This window comes from Macaca mulatta, chromosome 16, assembly GCF_049350105.2.
Source record: "Macaca mulatta isolate MMU2019108-1 chromosome 16, T2T-MMU8v2.0, whole genome shotgun sequence".
NCBI lineage: Eukaryota > Metazoa > Chordata > Mammalia > Primates > Cercopithecidae > Macaca > Macaca mulatta.
The window spans coordinates 82,232,579-82,254,241 of record NC_133421.1 but is presented as its reverse complement, the minus strand read 5'-3'; the positions used below and the strand labels follow the sequence as shown (position 1 = coordinate 82,254,241).

Genomic DNA, 21,663 nt, shown 5'->3' with positions numbered 1-21,663 from the left:
GGCAGGGTGATGGGAGGGAGGGAGGGAGGGAGAAGGGAAGAAAGAGACAGACACTAAATCACTGCACTTTTGACAATTCCTCTCTTCTTCCCACCCCCCATCCTCCCCCGCCCACACCGATCAGATCTTTGTGGTGGACTTAAGACTTTAAGACTTTTGTTACTGTTTCCATGAGCCTGAGGAGAGGCTCCTGCGTACCTCGTGGGGGTACTTTTGGGCGAGTTGCAGATTACATGGGGCCTGAGGGCTGATTTTTAACATGGGGATGGTTTAAGTATCCTGGATCTCTCTCACTGTGTATGTAAATTAACACAATGCCTATTGTTCCCTAGTTCATTTAATGATCCAATAAATCTCTAGGTATCTATTCCCAACCTTGTGGCCTAGATATGCTATAAAGCTGTTTGAAAAGTGCTTTCATAAAGCAGTCCAAGTATATTACGGGATTAGTCATATACCCCACAATCAACATGGGACTCGTTAGGGCCTCCCTTGATTTATATCATTATGTAGACAAGAGAGGCAGGCCAAGAAATATATTGTACATATGGTCTTTGGAAAATATCCTAAGTGATAGCCACAGCCGTTCATTCACTGCATGGGGATTTAGCACCTACTATGTGCCAGCTGTTTGGCCAGGTCTCAGGGGCAACTACGGAAATGAACAGGGCATGACCCTGGCTCTCAAATTTGCAATGGGGTAAGGAAAATAAGAAAGAACTCATGTCCCGAATGACAGTAACATAAGGTAAGCTGGAATATGTGCCGTAAGAAAGGTACAAGCAGAATATCTAGAGAGAGGGGAGGAGGGAAGATGAAAATATTTTGGGAGCATAAAAGAAAGCTTGGCTTCAGGAGAAAAAGATAAAGGGCAGCCCCTCCTCCAGGCAAAGGAAAGGTTTTAGCCAAGAAATGAAGGCAGGCAAGCATGGGGCATATTTGGCGAATAAGGAAGGGCTGGGTTGGTTAAGACATGGGTAGATGAGTCACCATCCATGCTGTGTTTTAGACAGATTAATCAGGCTGTGGTGTGTAGGGTACATTTAAAGGGGAAGAGATTAGTGATGACAGTTAGAAGTAGATGCCACCAGTCTAGTTGGAAGAAAATGAGAAAAGACAGGATGGGTGAGATGGAGGAGCACAGGAATGTGGAGGGAGGGGGTAGCAACTGACCGCATGTCAAAGAGGGCACCATGGAGGTAGCGCTGAGGCTTTAAGCCTGGGTGACTGGGAAGAGAAATCTAGAAAAATAGCATGACACATCATCAGGAGGTCCAAGGATGGCTCAGAACTGAGTAGCAAGCTCAGTGGTCTGGTTTGGATGTGCTAAATCTGAGAGGTACCAAGGGACAGATGTCCCAAAGCCAAGTGGCAACAGAGGTCTAGAGCTGGGGGGGATGTCAGGGGCACTGTCTCTCCCCAGCATCTCCCTCTAATGCTGGCACGAGGGTGGAAACATCCTTCAAACGTGAGCTGGATCTCCTTCCGTTGTCCATCCCGGTCTTGTCTCCATGTCACCCCTAATCAGTGCCCCAAGAGCTGCCCTGTACGGATTGCAGCAGCAAGCTCCCTTGGCCACTGGATTCCAGCTGAGTTCAGCAAGTGGAGCGAATGGCAGGAGATTAGTGGGTGGAAGGAAAGTAGCCTCAGTTTCTGGCAGGCTGCTCTTTCTCTGCAGCTGCTGTCTCTGGATTCTGGAAACATTCTGCTCCCCTTGCCCCATCTGACCTCAGAGGGTGGGGGCATGCCTTCCCACCATTGCTGGCCCCATGAACCTGCACTCTCCCTTGTTGGCTTCCTTGAACCCTGCCCATCCCATAATACATATCTGTCTGAAACTCTTTTCAGTCCCCCAAATTGGTTGTGCTGTTTGTATCCTGTTAGGACCCTGATTCATCCAAAAACCGTAGTCAAAAGTCACACAGGGCCGGGCACGGTGGCTCACGCCTGTAATCCCAGCACTTTGGGGAGGCCAAGACAGGCAGATCACTTGAGGTCAGGAGTTCGAGACCAGCCTGGCCAACATGGTGAAACCTCGGCTCTACTAAAAATACAAAAATTAGCTGGATGAGGTGGTGCATGCCTGTAGTCCCAGCTACTCAGGAGGCTGAGATAGGAGAATTGCTTCAACCGAGAGGTGGAGGTTGCAGTGAGCCGAGTTGCACCACTGCACTCCAGCCTGGGCAACAGAGTAAGACTCTGTCTCAAAAAAAAAAAAAAAAAAAAAAAAGACACACAGAACAAATCCTTTTTCTCTTCTTTCATACATGGTATTTCTGATCAAACAGAGGCCTTATCAAAATGGAATGGACAAATAAATATTATAATTGAGAAAAGTTTCATAAACTGAAGCAGTCTGCAAATTTTCTAGGTTTCTTCTATCATTCTGATTATTAATGTAGCAGTTGTTGATCTCATTCTCTTTAACATTTCTGGATTTTTCTGTGTCTTCCTTTGTTGGCTTCTGACTTCCCCAAGTGACTTCACATCTTTCTTTTTTTTTTTCTCACTCTATCACCCAAGCTGAAGTACAGTGGCACGATCTCGGCTCACTGCAAGCTCCGCCTCCCAGGTTCACGCCATTCTCCTGCCTCAGCCTCCCAAGTAGCTGGGACTACAGGCGCCCACCATGCCCGGCTAATTTTTTATATTTTTAGTAGAGATGGGGTTTCACCGTGTTAGCCAGGATGGTCTCGATCTCCTGACCTCGTGATCCTCCCGCCTCAGCCTCCCAAAGTGCTGGGATTACAGGGGTGAGCCACCGTGCCCGGCCCACATCTTTCTTTTAGTGCCAAGGTGAGTTGCTCCAACTGAAGCTCCCCTTTTTGAGCAGCTTCCACCTTCTTTCCTCTGGCCATGACAGAAGCAGATTCTTTGCCCTAGTGAGCTACCTCCAATGGAACCATCATCATCTGAGCAGCAGAGAATTCTGAGCAAGAGAATTGAGACTTGTTCCAATTTATTGAGACTTCTTCCAAATCTTAAGAAAATGTTTAGCTGGAAGATAGTCTGTAAGTATCAGTCTGTTTTAAAATACAGGCATGCACACCATGTCTCAATAGTTGCTGTGACTGTCTTTGTGTTTTGTTTCTTGAGACCGAGTTTCACACCTGTCGGCCAGGCTGGAGTGCAATGGTGTGATCTCAGCTCGCTGCAACCTCTGCCTCCTGGGTTCAAGTGATTATCCCGCCTCAGCCTCCCGAGTAGCTGGGATTACAGGCACCTGCCACCATGCCCAATTAATTTTTGTATTTTTAGTAGAGACAGGGTTTCAGTGTGTTGGCCAGGCTGACCTCAGGTGATCCACCTGCCTCGGCCTCCCAGAGGGCTGGGATTACAGGCATGGCCCATCATGCCTAGCCAGCTGTGATTGTCTTTATCATAACCTCTTAATGCATGGATTGGGAGCTGCAAGGAGTAGATCCCCAAGTGGGACTAGCATGGATCCCAAGGTATTTATTGGAAGGATTATGTCAAAACAACAACAACAAAGAAAGAATGAAATATCAACAGGAAAGAATATAGTCCATCTTCAGAACATGCGTGGAATGAGTTTTCTCTGCATGTAGCTTTCTTCTATCTCTTTACAGATCTGCTTTCTTCATTTAGGAGGAAACATGAGTGCTGACTGACCCTTGACTTTTACATCTTGCAGCTTTCAATGAGGGCAAGTTTCCCTTATTCAGTTCTAGTTAGCCAAATCTCAAGGCAGGACTCTGATTGGATCAGCTAAAGTCAGATGCCCATCCTTGGACCCGTCAACTGTAGCCAAGGGGAGGAAGAAGGCCATGCACCAACAGAGCTGCTCCTGCCAGAACGTGGGATCAGGTGGGAAGTATTGATCTCAAAGGAGGAGCGGGTACCCGGTGGAATAATTTGCATTACAGGCATTCTAAAACAGCAATTATTTTTTAGAAACAAACTTATCAGCATAAAGAGACTCTCAGCTCAACAAACACCATTTGACATATTCACAATTTAATAGACAGAAGCTCTCAGTTCAATAAACAAATATATAAACTGAGTAACTGCAGTGTTGCTGTAGGAACAGATCATTATTTTCTGATTGTTGATGGCTGCATTATTTTCTGATTGTTGATGGACATGATAAGCAGAGTCACGGCAACTACTGAGATGGGACAGACTGATACAGACTATCTTCCAGCTAAACATTTTCTTAACTTTTGGAAGAAGTCTCAGTATACTGGAAAAGGCCCAATTCTCCTGCTCAGAATTCTCTTCTGTACAATGCTGGGTGCATAGGATACATTAGAGAAATCTGCTCCTACAGGTGATAAATAATAGGTGTGTTAAATTAGTAAATTATATTATCTACTGGAAGTTGATAAGTGCTACAGAAAAAGAAAAGGAGAGCAGAGTTGAGACAATCTCCAGTGCTGGAGAGAGGCATGGCCATTGGGTTGCAATTTTAAATGGAGGCTGAGAGCTCTTTAAAAATGGAGGCTGAGAGCTCTTTAAAAAGGAGACATTTGGGGCTGGGCATGGTGGCTCACACCTGTAATCCCAGCACTTTGAGAGGCCAAGGTGGTTGGATCATGAGGTCAAGAGATCGAGACCATCCTGGCCAACATGGTGAAACCCTGTGTCTACTAAAATACAAAGATTAGCTGGGCATGGTGGCATGCTCCTGTAGTCTCAGCTACTCGGGAGGCAGGAGAATCGCTTGAACCCGGAAGGTGGAAGTTGCAGTGAGCCGAGATCGCGCCACTGCACTACAACCTGGGAGACAGAGTGAGACTCCATCTCAAAAAAAAAAAAAAAAAAAAAAAAAAAAAAAAAAAAAGGGCGGGGAGAGACATTTGGCCAGGCACAGGGGCTCAAGCAGTATTTTGGGAGGTTGAAATGGGAGGACTGCTTGAGGCCAGGAGTTCAAGACAAGCCTAGGCAACATAGCGAGACCCCCATCTCTATAAAAAATGTTAAAATTAGCCAGGCATGGTGATGCACGCCTATAGAACCAACCACTTAGGAGACTGAGGTGGGAGGATCCCTTGAGACCAGGAGATCGAGGCTCTGGTGAGCTATGATAGCATCACTGCACTTCACAGCCTTGGCAACAGAGCAAGACCCTGTCTCAAAAAATAAAAAAGAGAGGGGGGACATTTGAGCAAAGATTGGAGGACATGACATTTCCTCTGTTCTTATTGCATACTTCTGCTTTTTAGTTTAGTACCCCATTAAAAGTAACGTTTGGGTTTGAAATAAATACTATTTAATAATGACGTGGCCCATTATTTCTTGCTTCTAATGTGTGGCCATTAAAAGAAATGTAAACCCTTCAAGGACACAAAGAGAGAGATTTCCATGCTTCATATATTCCGGTTGAACCAAGTCAAGTCATAGATTTTAGAACAGCAAAGAATGTTGCCCCACCCTTTCGTTTTATAGGTGAATTGTGAATGCCTGGCCAAAAGCCACATGGTGAGCTAGAAATGCAGTGGTGATTAACATGAAATCAAATGTATACACAGAAATGCACTTCAACAGAGTGACTCAAATGGCCGAGAATGGAGAGCAGACGATCCCTTCTTATTTCCTTGGCTTGTATTAAAATTTCTAGGTCTCACCATTTGCCATTAAATATTACATTCCAACTGTTTTTGATGATATTGGTAGTATTGCATTGCTATATTGGGAAACGTTGAAATGACAGTGTTTTTCAAATGTGCCTTTATTCACAAGGTTCAGTTGGAATGCCAGCATGAGACTAGGCCATCACTCAGAGAGTGTTTTTCCTCATTACTCATGAGCGGCTTGCTTTTCCCTTCTCCCTTTAATTATTTGTCTCTACTTGTATCATATGTTACTGGTCTTGATTATAATTTATAGAGATGTGTTTTTGCTGAGGGCATCTCCTATCATTTTCTTTTTCTTTTTTTTTTTTTTAAGTTGGAGTCTCGCTCTGTCTCCCAGGCTGCAGTGCAGTGGCATGACCTCAGCTCACTGCAACCACTGCCTCCCGGGTTCAAGCGATTCTCCTGCCTCAGCCTCCCGAATACCTGGGACTACAGGCGCGCACCACCATGCCTGGCCAATTTTTGTATTTTTAATAGAGACAGGGTTTCACCATGTTGCCAGGCTGGTCTTGAACTCCTGACCTCAAGTGATCCATCTGCCTCAGCCTCCCAAAGTGCTGGAATTACAGGCATGAGCCACTGCGCCTGGCCTCGTTTTCTTAAATAACAGCTTATTGAGATATTATTCACATTCCATGAAGTTCACCCTTTAAAATATACAACTCAGAAAAGTCATACATTGATCACCACTATCTAATTCCAGAATATTTTCAGCACCCCCAAAAGACACCCCATAACCATAAGCAGCCATTTCTCATTCCTCGCATCCCCCAGCCCCTGGCAACCATTGATCTCTTTCTGTCTTTAGAGATGTGCCTGTTCTGGACATTTCACATAAATGGAATCATACAGTTAGTGGTTTTTGTGTCTGGCTTCAAGGTGCATCTATGCTGCGGCATGTATTAGTATTTCATTCTTTTTCATGGCTGAATAATATTCCATTTTATGGATATATCAATTTATTCATTCATCTGTTAATGAACATTTGAGTCATTTCTACTTTTTGGCTATTATGATTAATGCTGCTATGAATATGTGTGTACAAGTTTAGTATGGACATATGTTTTCAGTTCTCTTGACTATATACCTAGAAATGAAATTGCTGGGTCACATGGTAACTCTATATTTAATCATCTGAGGATCACCAGACTGTTTTCCAAAGTGGCTGCAGCATTTTACATTTCCACCAGCAGAGGATGAGGGTTCCAATTTCTCCATGTGCTCACCAACATTTATTGTTATCATATCATCTTCAAATAGAGATAGTTTTGCTTCCTTTCCCCCCCCCCCAGTCTGGATGACTTTATTTAATGTTTGTGCCTAATTGCTCTGGCTAGAACCTCCACTACAATGTTGAATAAAAGTGGTAAGAGTGGACATGCTTGTCTTATTCCTGACAAGAAACCATTCAGCCTTTCACCATTAAGAATGATGTTAATTGTAAGTTTTTCATAGATGCCCTATGTCAAGTTGAGGAAATCCCCTTCTATTTCTAGTTTGTTGCGTGTTTTATAATGAAAAGGTGTTGAATTTTGCCAAATGTGTTTTCTGTGTCAATGGAGATGATCATGTGATTTTTGTCCTTTGTTCAATTAATATGGTGTGTCACATTGATTTTTCTACATTAAACCATCTTTGCATTCCTGAGATAAATTTTACTTGGTCATGGTGTCTGCTGTTTTTATATGGTGCTAGATTTAGTTTGACAATATTTTGTTGAGGATTTTTGCATCTACTCATAAGGAATATTGGTCTGCATTTTTCTTTTCTTGTGGTATCTTTGTCTTGTTTTAGTATCAAGGTAATAATACTGGCCTCATAGAATGAATTGGGAAGTTGTCCCTCCTCTTTTATTTTTTTGGAAGAGCTTGTAAGGGATTAGAGTTAATTCCTCTTTAAATGTTTCGTAGCATTCATCCATGAAGCCATCTGGTCCTAGGCTCCCTTTCATGTGGTTTTGTTTTGTTTTAACAACTTCAGTCTCTTTTTAGTTGTTATGGGTCTGTTTAGATATTCTGTTTCTTCTTGACTCAAATACTTTTTGAAAATAGGTAGGTTGAAAGTCAACTTGTCAAAGTAATTTAAAAGTTGTTCTTTTCATTTGAAATGATTGCTGTTGGTAGTGTTGAACTTCCAGTGTGATTTCGAGTGGTAAAACCATGGAATGAGAGCGCCCTGCACTTCAGGGCCTGGCATGATGCTCCTCATTAATATCATGCTAGAAAGCTCACTGTCTGTCTCTGAATCCCAGTTTCCTCAACTGCAAGATGGGCTTAATCACATCATCCTTAAAGGGTGTCAAGGGGATCAGGTGGAGACATCCATCTCATGCCTAGCATATAGTAGACCCTGAATAATGATGATCTGTTTTCTCTAGCAATATATATCTGATACTCACCCACTAACTGCTGGGGACCCTTCTAGGGACTAAGGATACGGAGGTGAGCAAAAGCAGAGACTCTGGTGGTTACATTCCAATGGAGGAGAGATCAAAATAAACAAACACATAGAAAGGGTCTAAGGAGGTCTCTGCCTGATTTTAAGCCAACAGAGACATGGGCACAGCAGTCAGGCAGGTGCAGCTCCCATGTGTGATTTTTAATGATCAGAGCTAGGCTGGAGGACCTGACTCACCTGGGATCAGGTGGGCTTGTCTGCGCTCTTGGTTCCCCCTTTCAGTCTAGCTCTAGGGACAGTCTTCTGAGGCCAAGTTAGGATCTGTAGAGCAGGACTACTTCTGAGTCTCAGTGTCCAGTCCTTACAGACTTCAGATGAATTAGCAGCTGAATCCAGAAACCTGGGCCCGTGGCTCTTGCCCACCAGTCAGTGGCTTGTTCTGAGGACAAGGCGGGGAAAGTGGCCAGGAGCATGACTTTGTTGGGGGCTTTTCCTGTGCTCATTGGGGGCCTCTTCCCCTATTCAGTGGAGGCTCTTATAATCAGTGGGGGGGCTCTTCCTATACTCAGTGAGGTTTTTCCCCTTTTCAGTGGGGTCCTCTTCCCCTATTCAGTAGAGATCTCTTCTCATACTTGGTGGCAGGGGTGGAGGGGCGGGTTCTTCCCATAGTCAGTGGGGGGCTCGTCCCATGGTCAGTGGGGGGCTCTTCCCAAAGTCAATGGGGGGCTCTTCCCGTAGTCAGTGAGGGGCTCTCCCGATAGTCAGTGGGGGGCTCTTCCCATAGTCAGAGGGGGGGTTCTTCTTATATTAAGTGGATGGGCTCTTCCCATTCAGTGGGGGGCTCTCCCCATAGTCAATGGGGGACTCTTCCCATAGTCAGTTGGGGGCTCTTCTCATAGTCAAAGTGTGGCTCTTCCCATATTTACTGGGGGACTCTTCCCATAGTCGGGGGGCTCTTCCCATATTCACTGGGGGGCTCTTCCCAAAGTCAGTGGGGGGCTCTTCCCATAGTCACTGGGGGGCTCTTCCTATATTCAGTGGGGGCCTCTTCCCATGGTCAGAGGGAGGCTCTTCACATAGTCAGTGGGGGGGCTCTTACTATGGTCCCTGGGGAGCTCTTCCCATGGTCAGAGGAGGTTCTTCCCCTTTTCAGTGGGGGTTTCTTTCTGTCTTCAGTGGAGATCTCTTCCGATACTCAGTGCGGGGCTCTTCTCTTGTTTCTCCTCTACCCCAGTTCACAGGGCACTGTGTTAGAAGGTGACAGGGAAGTGGGAGGCACCTTTTACAGCATGGTGGGAGAAGGCTCTTCTAGGGAGGTGACACTGGGCAGAGAACTGAGTGGTAGGAGTGAGCCAGACATGCAAAGCTCCTGGGCACAGGAGGGTGTCCCAGGCAGAAGTGACTGCCTCATTGGTACATATGAGAAGCAGAAATGGCCTTTTCTGCCTCCTTTTCTCCCTCTCTGTGTCTTTTTTTGTTTGTTTGTTTTTGAGATGGAGTCTTACTGTCACCCAGGCTGGAGTGCAGTGGCGTGATCCCAGCTCACTGCAATCTCAGCCTCCCGGGCTCAAGTGATTCTCCTGCCTCAGTCTCCTGGGTAGCTGGGATTACAGGTGCCCGCCATCCCACCTGGCTAGTTTTTGTATTTTTAGTAGAGACAGGGTTTCACCATGTTGGCCAGGCTGGTTTTGAACTCCAGACCTCAAGTGATCCACCTGCCTCAGCCTCCCAAGGTACTGGGATTACAGGGGTGAGCCACCCCGCCCGGCCTCTCCCTGTGTCTTTTTACTCAACCTTTCTAAATCTCATGCAGACTCCATCTTCCTCAGAGCCTGCTGGTGCTGGGAGAAACAAAACGGCCTGTGCTTTCCAGCCTGTGGCTCTTTGGAGACAAAATCTCTTAGTCAGGTGTGGAGGCCCGAGTTCTGGAGCTCCACCGCCGGTTGTCCAAGACAAAAAGCTTTAGAGGCATCGAAGACCACTTCTTTGCTGAGATGCATCAGAATTGGCCTGAAAACCTATTTGCCTTTCCAGAGAGTTTTCTTTTTGGTTTGTTTAGTGGCTAGCAGCAGTCTCTCCAAGGGAAACCACTGGATTTATTAATGAGAAAATGAAGGCTTGTGTTGAAGCCTGGTCTCTGGTAAGTTGCGTGATGCTGAGGGTCAGATGTTTACAGTGGTTCCCCGGGGGTGCAGGCCTCGCCCTGGCAGGTGGCTGGGTTTCTGCCACGCTACGGTCCTGGGTTTCTGCCATGCTACGGTCCCATGCTCACCTGCCATGTCCTCTGAGGTCATCAGATGTGGCTTAACCTCAGCTTTCAAGGACAGAAGGCGACTCTTCTAGCACCTGCCATGACCCTGATATTGCCTGCTTCCCGGAATCTTCTATGCTTCTTTACCAGAAGAGCTGTCTACCCAGGGACATGTCAGCCAGGTGGAGGGGTCGGGCAGCAATCTGCAGGGCAAGAGGGTTAGTCCCTGGGATATCGGGTCCTATTCCTGGGTAATCCGTCTAAAGTCTTATTTTCTTTGGATGCAAAAATCTCACCTGGGCTAGGACAGATTAGCTTGAAGATCTGTGGAGGTGCAGCTTCTGGCGCCAGAACTTTAGATGCTGGATGAATATTGACAGGGACTTAGTGTGGAGGGAGGCATGTTCTCTTTAATGCTGGGCTTAGGACCTGGGCTCACTAAAGTGAGGGCTTCAGCAACAAATTGGGCTCGTCATCTCTGTAGGACATCTCCTGCAGGGTGACTGATTTCTGTCAAAAGATCAGTGACTGATTCCTCTTCCCAAGGAGACCTGCAGTGGGGCCCCGTAAGCAGGTTTTGGCTTCCTGGCTTAGTTGATTTAGAACAGGTCTATTAGATTGAACTGAATGACATGTCCTACCTTCTTCGGATAGCCTGGGCTGCTGACAGGCCCACTGTCAGGCAGGCTACCCTACGTCTTGGTGGTTGCTGCTACCTCGCTGTGTGACCTTGGGTGAGTTGCTTTCCCTCTCTGGGCTTCACTTTATACCTCTGTAAAATGAAGAGTTGAATAGACTTCCTAAGAATGTGCCTTTCACTTCTAGGCTGAAGGATCAGATCCTTATTATTTTTCCCTGCCCTGGGCCTGACACCTAGAAGCCTCTCAATAAGTATTTCATTGAATGAGTGAATGAATAAATGAATAACAATGTGATGGTTTGTTATTTTTTTTCATCAGCTGTGTTTTTCTACAGAGCCCATGGAAAAGACTTACGGCGTATGACCTCATCGGAGACTTGTACATGGGGCCAACCCCTCATTTTCCCACAGGAAACCCACACTGTAATTAAGGGCTGACCCTGAACTTGAATCTGAGTTTCCTCTTTCTTTCTACCTGAGATTTCTTCAACAGAGAGCCATCTCTCCAGCCCGGCTGGCAAGGAGACAGGTGATGTTACAGGAAAAATACACAGCTTGTGCCCTTGGAATTACCGGAGTTCAAAGCCTGTGCGGCGTCTACCCACCATCTGACCCGGGTCGAATTCTTCAGTTTCTCTAAGCCAATTTTCTCATCTGTAAGATGGGGAAGTGTGACCAGTTCTGAACCTACATATACCTCACTGGGCTTGAACAGGCCTGAACAGACATGTGGGGCTTAACTAGCTACCCATCCTTTCTGCCGCTCTCCCCCATTCTCCTTCTAGCCCCCAAAGTCCTTGGTGGAGGAGGAAGTGGAGACAGAACCTTTGGTGTTGGGTGAGGTACGTGAGGAGGCTGATTTCAGAACCTCCAGGAAACAAAGCTTTAGTGTTCCAAGGGCAGTGCCCGCCTGCGCCTCCTCCTCACGGGGGGTAGTAGGAGTGGGGTGGGGCCGAGGCATTTCCCAGCACAGCTCAATCACATCTCCCACGCCTGCCCTTGTGACCTGCTCCCTGGAAAGGAAGAAATGACCCAGGAAGAAGGGAGGGCATTTGAGATGAGTACCTGAACTGATGGCCTAGAGAATATTTGCATGACAAAGCTTCTTGCAAAATCTGGGTAGGACTTCCAGTTAACCCCCTGCAGGAGGCTTGGGGAAGTCGTGCTCTGAACCCACACACACCAGGTCCCCTTTCTGTTTTGCCCTATTTGTTTTTGCTAGTTCTGCCACAGGGAGAAGCTGTCCTCTGGATGGGTTCCCCTCCCTCTGTCACCTGGTGCCGGCACTTCTGGGTGTCTGGGTCTTTCTGAAGCCATTGCAATCACATTTCCCCTGGATGTGAGACTGTGTTGCGTTTGTTCTGACTGTCCTCTTGTAGAAGAGAGGGTAGCTTTGCTTTTCTCTCCATCATACCTCTGGAATGCACTTCTTTTCCACACTCCAGCCTTTGACTCAGTCACCTCCACATCACCCTTTCACCAAACTTCTCTGTCTGCTTTTAAAGCCAAAGTCAACTTGACTAGACCCTTTGCTCACACTGCCATTTGCTGAACTAGCTTTGAATTCCAGTTATTCCAAGGCACAACATGTGGATTTTCCTTTTCTTTTTTTCTTTTTGTGATACAGAGTCTCTCTTTGTCATCCAGGCTGGAGTGCAGTGGCACCATCATGGCTCACCGCAGCCTCGACCGCCTGGGCCCAAGCAATCCTCCCGCCTCAGCCTCCCAAGTAGCTGGGACTACAGGCACGTGCCACCATGCCCAGCTAATTTTCGTATTTTTTTTTGTAGACATGGGGTTTCACCATGTTACCCAGGTTGGCCTCAACGCCTGGGCTCAAGCGATCTGCCCTTCTTGGCCTCCCAAAGTGCTGGGATTACAGGCGTGAGCCACCACGTCTGGCCAGATTTTCCTTTAACATCACCTGCCTCTCCATCACTGATCTGGGTGTGATGGGTGTGTATGTACCAGTGATGGATGATCTAGTTTTGATCAGTTTCATAACTTATCCCTTCTTCAAGAAGCCTCTTTTCCCTCTAATATAACATAGGTTTGTGTCTTCCCTTGTTTTTATCACACTCTGTAAGAATTTAATTTAGTTGTTCACTTATTTATTCCATCTCCCCACAAAAAAGGGACTTTGACTCTCACCTTCATTATTATATCCCCAGCGCCTAGCACAGTACCTGGAGCTTACCAGGTGCTAAATAGATGTTTATTGAACGAATGAATGAATGGTCACCACTGCTTAATCTAGAGACAGAAAGCTACCAATTCACATTCTTCATAACGCCTCTGGGACAGGCACTATCCTTTTTATACCACAGACCATCAAGAGTATTGACGGGTAGAATGATGTTGGCACGTACGTGCAGGCTAATTAATTCCACCGGCTTGGGCGGCTTGCTGTTATACCAAGCTTTTGGTTAGGGCTTTGTGGGTGAGCCGTCTGGAACTTGATTCAGCACAGTTTGGGGAAGGAGTGCGTCTGCCCACCTTCAAGAGCACTGTTTACCTGCATTTACTTTGTTGGCAGTTTAACATTATCCATCAAATGAAACCAGCCAATGTTGACTGAGCCCCTGTTGAGAGGACTAAAAAATAAAAAAAAGCAAGAAAGCACGTGATATACTCCTTGATCCCAGAACACTTAAAATTAATGGGGGGAGCCAGAAATGTACACATCTTAATAACCACTGGTGAAAGACAGTATGTCTCGGTGTCAGATGAGTGGAGTGCATGATAATGTAAGGGCAGTTTTGAGAAGACAGCCATCGCGGGGATGGGGTGGGAGGGAAGGTCATCCCAGGAGCCTGAAGTACCTGCCTGGCACAAGGCAGGGCACACAAGAGGCACTCTGCAAGGACAAGCCCAGCAAAGTCCAAAGAGCATTTCTGGCAGATGGGATGGTGTGAGCAATGGTGGTGGTGGTGGGGTCATCACAGTGCGAGGTTGTAAGGACCTGGACCAGGCTGGGAAGAATGGAATAATGGAAATATTAGACATTTGAAAGCCATGAGTCACAAACACTCAGAGGGGTAAAGGGGACAGAGCAAAAGAATAAAAAATGTGTCTAAGCTTTGAACCCTGATGTCTAGGAGACTTGGAAAAATCACAGGCCTCAGCAAAGAATCCAGCAGGAAAAAAATGATTTGTGAGTAGTATCTTATTTTGGATTCTTTTCAAGGCAGAGAAGTGTTTGTGTACAACTGGATTTGTGAGTTTATCTTTGGAAGCACAAGGAGTGAATTGGGAGGGAAAAAAGTCATTAAGTGGTGGCGAATGAGAGGTTATGCTGTGGGCATACGGGGCTGAATCTCACTGGGGACCCTCCGGGCAACTCAATAAAATACACTTCAGAAGTGCCAAATCAGGCCAGGTGCAGTGGCTCACACCTGTAATCCCAGCACTTTGGGAGGCTGAGCCGGGAAGATTCCCTGAAGCCAGGAGTTAGAGACCAACCTGGGCAACATAGCAAGACCTCATCTCTACAAGACAAATTTTGAAGTTAGCCAAGTGTGGTGGCATGTGCCTGTAGTCGCTGGTCCTACTACTTGGGAGACTGAGGTGGGAGGATCACTTGAGCCCAGAAATTCAAGGTTTTAGTGAGCTAAGATTGCACTACTGCACTCCAGCCTGGGTGACGGGTGACAGAGACCCTGTCTCAAAACGAAAACAAAAACAAAAACAAGATTGCCCAATCAAAGGATGAAAAAGATGGAATATTTATCTAATGACTCCCTTCCTTGAGGGTTGTCCTTAGAGAGGGTAAACCCCTGGCACTTCTGAGATGCTTCTGCAAAGAACTAAACAAGCCCAAAGAACAGCAAGAAAAATAAAAGAAAGAAAAAAAACAAGAGTTACAGGTGGCTGAAGCAGGAGGTGGACACTTGCTGGAATTGTCCGCTGTGGCTGCAGGGCAATATGGCAGCAAGGGGCCATTGGGTGGGGCGTCATCAGTGGGTGGTTATAGAAGCTTGTTCTTAGACAGCCTGGGGTTCAGCTGATGTAGACATGTCTAACGGGCAGGCAGGAAGGCAGACCTGGAATCAGGCCAACCGCTTCGTTGGCAGGATTGGGTATGAGAGGGAGCAAGGTACTGAAGAAAGGAGACCACAGGACAGCTCAGGACTAGAGCCTGGGATGCATCCTACAGGTAGGGGGTGGGAAGTGAGCATAGTCAGTGGGCAGAGACCTTGTGCCTGGCACACGGTGGCAAAAGCCAAGGGAAAAGGGGATTTCAGAAAAACAAACTGCAGAGAGGGCAAAACTAAGAAGGCTAGTACCAGCACCCTGGATTCGGTAGTTAGTGGCTAGCAGGTTCCTGGGGCCCTGGAGAGGACACTGTTTTTTGTTTTGTTTTGTTTTGTTTTGTTTTGTTTTGGTTTTGACATGGAGGCTCGCTCTGTCGCCCAGGCTGGAGTGCAATGGTACCATCTCGGCTTACTGCAACATCCGCCTCCCGGGTTTAAGTGATTCTCCTGCCTCAGCCTCCCAAGTAGCTGGGACTATAGACATGCACCACCATGCCCAGCTAATTTTTGTATTTTTAGTAGAGACGGGGTTTCATCATGTTGACCAGGCTGGTCTCAAACTCCTGACCTCAAGTGATCCGCCCTCCTCGGCCTCCTAAAGTGCTGGGATTACAGGCCTGAGCCACTGTACCCAGCCGAGAAGACACTTTTAAGGGCATGGTAGAGGTAAGTAAGAGTCAGAATGTAGGGACTCAAGAGATGAGATGTCCCCTGGAGGCAAAGAAGGATGAGTTCATTTGATGAAGCCAGGAGGAAGGAAGGAGGAAGACGGCGGAAAGGGATGCGTGACCCTGTGCAAGTTACTCTGAGCCTCTGCTGTCTCGTCTGTAACACAGTAATAATCATATTTCCTATCTCTTAGGGTTTCAGTGAGTGTTAAAGGTTTATAAGTGCTTAGCACAGAGCTGAACATTTAGTAAGTGCTCAATGAATGCTTTTTATCATTTATTATTGAAGGGAGAAGAAGAGGATGGAGAAAAAACTGGAGCATCTCGTGACATGGAAAGAAAGGTCTGAACTCTGACGATCCCCTCACGTGATTATATGCATAAGGACTCACTCTTCCAATTGTTTGAAAATTGAATGGACTGGCTCACACCTTCTGAAATTTCTTGGTAACCCTGGAGTAGCCATTCCATTAAAGAATAGTGTGTTTTTGGCTGAAATCTGTGACTGCTTGTTTTTGAGTTATTTTAATCTCTGTGTCAAGCATGAAAACCTTAGCAGCCTGGGATTTATAATTAGATCCCACTGGCACGCCCTCTCACCTCTCCAACATGCCACAGTGCTTTGGCTCTCTCCTTGTGCAAACCTCCCTTTGATATTTTTGGATCTCGATACCAAGTGTATCTACATATTTTAACCAACTGTAGATATCTGCATATCCTGTGATCTGAGGCATTCGCTCAATGTGGGGCATCAGGCCAGCCATGAACTTCCTTTAAAATTTCCTTTGTGTCAAATGGTTCCCTAATACTATAGCTCCCCTGAACTGCTAGATTTATGAAAGTTCTGCACAACATACAGCTCACAGAAAAAAAAAAAAGAGTATTGCAAGACCAGATATAGGATATCATTTGATTTGTTTAAAACACTCTGTCCAAGGGGTTTTGACTTGCTAATTTAAAAATAATCCTAAAATTATGTACAGTTGACCCTTAATATCCATGGGGGATTAGTTCCAGGACCCCCTGAGGATACCAGAATCCAAGGATGCTCAAGTCCCTGACATAAAATGGCTTAGTGTTTGCATATGACCTACTCACTTCTTCCCATATACTTTAAATCATCTCTAGATTACTTATAATACCTAACACAATGCCTGTGCATCACTTCATTCGTGTGGATTCAATGTAGTACTTGGTGTGAAGAAAATTTAAGTTTTGCTTTTTGGAACTTTGTGGATTTTTTTTCTGGAATATTTTTGATCTGCAGTTGGTTGAATCCACAGGTGCAGAACCATGGACATAGGGGGCTGACTATGCATATTTATATCCACTTCCAAAATTAAGAATAAAAATAATGCACATCAGCGGTGCAGATTCCGATGCTCGGTGAACAGTATGAAGTCTTCCATTTTTAATGAAGTCTCAGGTGATGCTGATGTTGTAGCCCTGTCCAATAGAATGTTCCGTGATGGTGGAAAGATTCTTTATCTGCTCTGTCCAATACATAAGCCACACCTTTCAAACAAGGGGGAGTGGGATGGGCAATGGAAGAGCCCAGACAGGGTAGGGAGGGGGCAGAAGGAAGGACAGCAGAACAGGTAGGCTCATTAAGATCTCTAACATTTATTTAGTGCATGTAATGGGCAAGGCAGTGTGCTGGGTGCTTTATACCTGTTCAGTCACATTCTTACATCAACTTGTGCAGAGCATCTACTCTTCTTGGAAAGATCCTCGGTGCAGCAGGTACAACGATGTAAAAAGATCCAGTCCTTGCTGCTGGGAAATTTACAGACACGTTATCTGAAACTGTGGAGGAGGGTGAAGGTTCTGCGAGAGGAATCTACATTTGAACCCCAGCCCTTCTATTTTCTCTGCAACATTAAGCAAGGTGCTTCATTGCTCTCAGTTTTCATTTCTTTGTTTCTAAAATAGGGTTAATCATGGCACCTACTGTTGGCTTCTTGGAGATTATGTGACGGGATACATTGTAAAGGTTCAGGACAGTATCTGGCACCCAGCAAGCTCTCTGACAAGACCAGCGCCTATGATGGTGTTGGTCCTTCCCGTGAAGACAAGTGTATGCTGGCACCAAGAACTCTGATCCAAGTGCCACAGTTAATTTCCAAATACCTAATAAGCCTCAACTATGTGCAGTACTTTAAATGGTGGGGACAGGAGGATCATGACAAAGAGGAATAAAATGCAAGACCTCAAGAAACTTAGTTTAGAAAGGGACTCAAAGTGCTTGGTGGTTTAATGGAGTTCTCTCAGTTGCTGGGGATTTGGGAAGACTTGACGGAAGAGGTGGTGAGTGAGCTGCCCCCAAAAAGCAGATAGAAGAAGAGGACAAAGCTCCATAAGCAGAGAAGCCACAGTGAGGACTAGAGAAGTTGGGGTCTTTTTGGAAATATTAAATATTCCAATTTTCCTGGAGCATGGGACACGGGTTATTGGGGAGCACAGGAGAAAAGATTGAAAAAGTAGATTGAGGTTAGGCTGTAGAAGGCATTGATGCCAGGCTGTTGAGTTTACATGTGAATTTGTGGGCAATGAGGGGCTTCTGAAGTTATTTTTCCTCTGCAATTTTCATTTATTTTCACCTGAAATGTAATATGCTAATTCTAAATTTAATTGTAAATGAAGAGGTCTAAGAATAGTCAAAAACTCTTGAAGAATACAAAGTGAGAGAAGTTCAAAATTAAAATTAAGGTGTAACAAATGAATGGGCTTTGCGCGGCAGCTCACACCTGTAATCCCAGCACTTTGGGAGGCCAAAGCAGGTGGATCACCTGAGGTCAGGAGTTCCAGACCAGCCTGGCCAACACGGCAAAACCCCATCTCTACTAAAAATATAAATATTAGCCAGGCATGGTGGCACGCATCTGTAGTCCCAGCTACTCGGGAGGCTGAGGCAGGAGAATCGCTTGAGCCTGGGAGGCAGAGGTTTCAGTGAGCTGAGATTGCAGCACTGCACTCCAGCCTGGGGGACAGAGTGAGATTAAATCAAAAAAAAAAAAAAAGAAAAGAAAAAAGAAAACAAGGTATTAGAATTAAGACAGCATGATAATGGTACAGAGTTAGAAAAACTGACCAGTGGAACAGAATAGAGAGCCACGAATCTACTCAAAAAAGGAGAAAATTTGATACACGAGAGAGGGTTGATATTGCAATTGTTTTTATCACCATATATCCATATATATGCATATTTATATTAAACACATATGTAACTTTTAAAATAACATCTCAATTTTAGAATAGATTTACAGAACCATTGCAAAGATAGTACAGAGAGCTCCCATATACCTACTGATATGGTCTCGCTGTGTCCCCACCCAAATCTCATCTTGAACTGTAGCTCCCATAATTCCCATGTGTTGTGGGAGGGACCCAGTGGGAGATAATTGAATCATGGGAGTAGTTCCCCCATACTGTCCTCCTGGTAGTGAATAAGTCTCTCATGGTTTTATAAGGGGTTTCCTCTTCCACTTGGCTCTCATTTTTTCTTGCCTGCTGCCATGTAAGACGTGACCTTGCTCTTCCTTTGCCTTCCACCATGATTGTGAGGCCTCCCAGCCACCTGGAACTGTGAGTCCATTAAACCTCATTTTCTTTATAAATTACCCAGTCTTGGGTATGTCTTTATTAGCAGCGTGAGAGCCAACTAATACGACCACACTCAATTTCCCTTATTATTACATCTTACATTAACATGGCACATTTGTAGCAATTATGAATCAGTATTGGTACATTACTATTGACTAAAGTCCACACTTTATCAGATTTCCTTAGTTTTACCTAATGTCCCTTTTCTGGTCCAGGATTCCATCCAGAAGACCATATTCAGTCATCAAGCCTCCTCAGCCTTCTCTGAGCTGTGACAGTTTCTCAGACTCTCCTGGGTTTTGGTGAACTTGACAGTTTTGAGGGTTATTGATCAGGTGTTTTGTAGGCTGTCCCTCAGTTGGTCACTGTGTGCAGCCATTGCTTAAGAAGTGGGGATTTATACTCCACTTCCTGGAGGGCAGAGTATTTACATACATTTTTTGAAATTCTTCTGCACAGATTTCTTTTCTCCTGTGTATTTATTTATCCAATCACCTAATTATGTCAATACGAACTCAGGAATTTTTTTAATACTTTGGTTATAGTCTAATACCACTTTACTTCAGTTGTTGCTCAAATGTTTCCCCCACTTTGGCAATTAAGAGCTCTTCCAGTTGGTTTCTGTGTCCCTCTGTCGTGGCCCCACCATTCTGTGGTGTGTGTGCTTGTGTGTCAGTGTTTTAGCACTTTCTTACTTTCTGACACTACAAGGTGCTCCAGGCTCATCTTGCATATTTCCTGCCCCAGTCCTAGAATCAGCTGTTTCTCTAATGAGCTCTGGTTCCTTCTGTTGGACAATAGTATAAGAAACAAACCTAGGTGCTAAATGATTGCTTCTGGACCCTCTCAGCAGAGAGAGAAAGGAAATATATGTGTATGTGCTAATGCATGTATATATACATTTCTTATGTTTACCTCTATCTAGCTATGTATGTATGTATGTTTGTATCTGTCATCTCTATGCTAAGCTAAACCTGGGTTTATACCTCTCTGGATGTTTTAGGAGCAAGGAAGAGATATGATTCCAGCTTTACCTGGGGAAAATCAATCTCACAGCAATGAGAAGAAATGACTAGTTAAAATTAATTTCTGTATTTTTCTAATTATTCAAGTGGCTAATGTTTGCTGTGCAGAAATTTAAGAAGATTGAAGACTAGAATGAAGTACAATGCAGGAGAAAACAATAACCATGCAGAGTCAGCGATAGGCACCCATACCATTTTGAGACAGCTGGATGCCCTTTCGCCTGCGAGGAACATGCAGCCCGCGTTCTGGGAAGTGGGGAGAAGGTCAGGCAACTCCTAGCAGCAAAGCTGCTTTATCCTCAACATCCTGTAGGGGAGGGTTTAGGGAGGTCGGATATCCCTGCCTTTGACATTCACCTTGGCCTCAGTTTTTCTCTTACCTGGAAGCAAGAGAGGAGTTGATTGTGAGTTCAGAGTGGAAATGGTGGCCAATCGAGACCCTGCACTGCCACTGACTCTCCGGGAATGTCAGCACCAGTGAAAGCCAGGATTCCAGGGCCAGACCTGAGCTTGCCTGTAGCCTGGGACTTGAATGGGGGAAAACTTGGGCACAGTGGCAGGTGGAAAATCAAGTCTGTGCTTCAGGAGCATCTAGAAACGCCCTGTTTACCTTCTCCCCTCCCCAACCCCATTTACCCAGGTGCCTCCTGTTACTTCCAATACTAATGCCTTCTTTTATTTTTTTGAGACAGAGTCTCACTCTGTTGCCCAGGCTGGAGTGCAGTGACACAATCTCGGCTCACTGCAACCTCCACCTCCCGAGTCCAAGCAATTCTCATACCTCAGCCTCCCTAGTAGTTAAGACTACAGGCGTGCACCGCCACACCCACCTATTTTTTTTTTTTTTTTTTTGTATTTTCAGTAGACATGGGGTTTTGCCATGGTGGCCAGTCTGGTCTCGAACTCCTGACCTCAGCGGTGGGATTACAGGCATGAGCCACCACGCCCAACCTGATGCCTTCTTTTTCTGACCATTTCCTCTCCAGCAATCCCACAGTGGCGACAGGGAAACCTGGCCCAGGAGATTCCAATGTTCTTGGCTTCCTCTCCTGTCACAGCCTCAGTGATTTTGTGATTTCACCTTGCTTCTCAGGGCTTGCTTTTATCAAAAGGGTTGATTAGTCACAATAGCTGTTAACAGGTGCAACAAAGCATAGAAGACCTGTTAGGGGTTGAATTGTTCCACCCCCCCACCCACAACTCCAGAATATTAATATATTGCAGTCCTAATCTTCAGGACCTCCAAGAATATAACCTTATTTGGAAATAGGGTTGTTGAAGATGTCATTGGTTAAGATGAGGTCATACTGGATCAGGGTAGGCCCCTTATCCAATATGACTGGCATCCTTGTGGGAACACCACAGTGTGAAGAGACAGAGATTCACGCAGAGGGAAAACTATGTGAAAAGATACACGGAGAAGACCGTGTAAAAGGTGGAGGATGAAG

At 45.5% G+C, this 21,663-nt stretch overlaps 1 protein-coding gene across 2 annotated transcripts in view; it reads left to right on the top strand.

Moving 5' to 3' along the window:
- Positions 1–16,085, top strand: part of LOC114673187 (uncharacterized) — a 42,687-nt gene extending 26,602 nt beyond the window's left edge. For both annotated transcript variants that reach the window (XM_077972625.1, XM_077972624.1), the window contains exon 5: positions 15,877–16,085. The gene's annotated coding sequence lies outside the window, so the exon portion shown is untranslated. The remainder of the gene's footprint in view (positions 1–15,876) is intronic.
- The last annotated feature ends 5,578 nt before the right edge of the window (positions 16,086–21,663 follow it).